We start from the raw sequence: 2,793 nt of genomic DNA, 5'->3' as shown, positions 1-2,793 counted from the left end.
ACAGGTGTGCCCGAGGTAACTTTGGGGTTCGTTGGGGTGACGTCTCAGTGAGGCATGGGGCCATCGGGCCTATACAGCACCAGATTTGCTGCCAGATCTGGTTCCACAGGGTCCCACAAAAGTCACAGATCACTGTGAGACCTACTGTCATCTGGGATAGGCCCACAAACCTCTGCGGTCTGCTCAAGCAATATTGTATCTTGTGCTGGCAGCAGTGATCTCTTTGCCATTTTCCCCGAAATTTGAGCACTGCAGTACCAAGGTCTGTTGCCTGAGCAGAATGTGTAACCCCGGCTAGGGGCAGGGCAGGGACAGCTGCCTGTCAATGGGCCACAGGCACTTTGTGGATTGGGTGGGGCACGATCTCAGAGAGACAAGGGTCATCAGGCCAATACAGCCTCAGTTTTGTTGCAACTTCTGTGCCCACGTGTTCTCGCAGTAGTCACAGGTCATAGTAAGACTAGCTGCCATCTGGGGAAGTCCCACAGACCTCTTTTATCCCCCTAAGCGATATTGCAGCTCTTGCAGGGAGCAGTGGTCTGCCCACAATTGCTTTCCCCGAAATGCATGCACTGTGTAGAATGTGTGGCCGCGGAAAGGGGCAGGGCGGGGATGGTTGCCTGTCAATGTGCCACAGTGGGCAGTTTGTGGGTTGGGTTGGGTGGAGTCTCAGGGAGACAAGGGCCATCAGGCCGGTACAGCCTCAGTCTTGCTGCAACTTCCGTGTCCACCTGCGCATTCCCACAAAAGTCACAGATCACAGCAAGACCAGCTACTGTCTAGGACTGGCCCACAGATCCCCACAATCCTCCCAAGCTCATCTTGGCAGTAGTGCTCTGCCTGAAACTGTCCCTGAAATGCATTCACAGCACTAGCTGAGGTCTGTTGCCTGCGCCGAATGTTTGGCCCTAGAAAGGGGCAGGGCAGGGGCAGCCACCCAGCCACAAGCCACCCCGACCAATCTGTGGGTTGGGTAGGGTGGGCTGATTTTCCCAGGCCAGCGCAACTTCGGAATTGCCTGTGCAGGCAGACAGTTCAATACAGGCAAACTACTGCTCATCTGTAGACTGCCCGTAGGTGGGCCCCAACTAAGGCACAATGGAAGCTGCCTGTCCGGCCCTCGTTCCCATGCCACTTAATGCAGTCTTTCCCTGTATGACTCCTGCCAGAGCCTCTGTCCCCCTGCTGGCGCCCAGGTTATATGTCCATTGGCGAGAGTCTGTGTACGGGCCCTTTAAAAGAGGCATCTGGGATTTCAGTCTCCTTCCATCTCACCCAGCCGTGTGTGATCTTTTGTTGTCGCCAAGCCTTTATTGGTATTAGTACCCCAGTGGATGGGATTAAAACTTGGACTGACTAACTGTGGGAATTGTCTATGCCCACAAAATATGAGTTGCTATGTGCAGGCTGACCCCACTGAGTAGGATCTGCCCTCGTAGGCTGTGTACTTGTTGAGACCACCTTTTGTGCGTACTGCTTATGGGGCTAGTCAGAGTTGCTCTGTTGTGGTCTAGTGCTAGTCTCCAAGTGTGTTGGTTCTGTGGCCCCTTGAGAGGGGCTCTCCAGTAGGCCAATGTCAGCCGCTGCCTTTGATTGTTTCTGGCTACCTGGTGAGAGCTACAAAGCAATTCATAAGTGGTTGCTGCCTATGCTGGATCTATAGGTAAGTGAATGAGACAGTGCTGTAGGCAGCAGTCCTGTTATACCCCATCCCTGACCTAAGGCAGTTCAGAAGAAGTACCAGTGCACCTCCAGGCATGAGGATGCCTGTCATTTGCCCTTAAGACTCTGCAACTGGAAGAGCCTCTGGGTGATTCACGGATTAGGTGGTGCAGGGACCCTGGGAGTCACCTTGATATATTGAGCAGATTTCCCCTTGCCACTGCAGCATCATTTTATATGCCAGCACTGTCTCTGTGCCACCCTCTAAGTCTCAGATCACAGCAAGGCCAGCCGCTGCCCACCTCGAGCCTATGAACACCCAAGGTCTGTTCAAGAATTACTGAAGCTCGTGGGCACTGGTTTGTGGCCCAACACTGAAAGTTTCTCTCAGATGCACAGGCTTTGCGTGGGCCACACAGTGCTGTTGTTTGCTGTTGAATTCATGTCCCAAGGAAAGAAAAGAATGAGACTGAGTTGCCTGGGAACAGGCTTGCCACAGGTAACTTGTGGGTTCGTTGGGGTGACGTCTCAGTGAGACATGGGGCCATCGGGCCTATACAGCACCAGATTTGCTGCCAGATCTGGGACCTCAGGGTCCCACAAGAGTCACAGATCACTGTGAGACCTACTGTCATCTGGGATAGGCCCACAAACCTCTGCGGTCTGCTCAAGCAATATTGTATCTTGTGCTTGCAGCAGTGATCTTCCCACCACCGTTTTCCCTGAAATTTGAGCACTGCAGTACTGAGCTCTGTTGCCTGAGCCAAATGTGTAACCCTGTCTAGGGGCAGGGCAGGGGCAGCTGCCTGTCAATAGGCCACAGGCACTTTGTGGATTGGGTGGGGCACGATCTCAGGGAGACAAGGGCCATCAGGCCAATACAGCCTCAGTTTTGTTGAAACTTCTGTGCCCGCATGTTCTTGCAGTACTCACAGGTCACAGTGAGACTAGCTGCCATCTGGGGCAGTCTCACAGACCCCTGTTATTTTCCCCAGCGATATTGCAGCTCTTGCAGGCAACAGTGGTCTGCCCGCAACTGATTTCCCCGAAATGCATGCACTGTGCTAGCCAAAGTCTTTTGCCTGTGCGCAGTGTGTGGGTGTGGAAAGGGGCAGGGCCGGGATGGTTGCC

At 53.7% G+C, this 2,793-nt stretch overlaps 1 protein-coding gene across 1 annotated transcript in view; it reads left to right on the top strand.

The window, feature by feature from the left end:
• The window catches only part of LOC102895363 (protein SSXA1), a 28,387-nt gene that overhangs the window by 23,317 nt on the left and 2,277 nt on the right, over nt 1-2,793 (top strand). The window lies entirely within an intron of this gene.

This window comes from Pteropus alecto, unplaced genomic scaffold (genome assembly GCF_000325575.1).
Source record: "Pteropus alecto unplaced genomic scaffold, ASM32557v1 scaffold669, whole genome shotgun sequence".
Classification (NCBI taxonomy): domain Eukaryota; kingdom Metazoa; phylum Chordata; class Mammalia; order Chiroptera; family Pteropodidae; genus Pteropus; species Pteropus alecto.
Note: the sequence above shows the minus strand (reverse complement) of the source record. Positions and strands in the feature narration are given on the sequence as shown.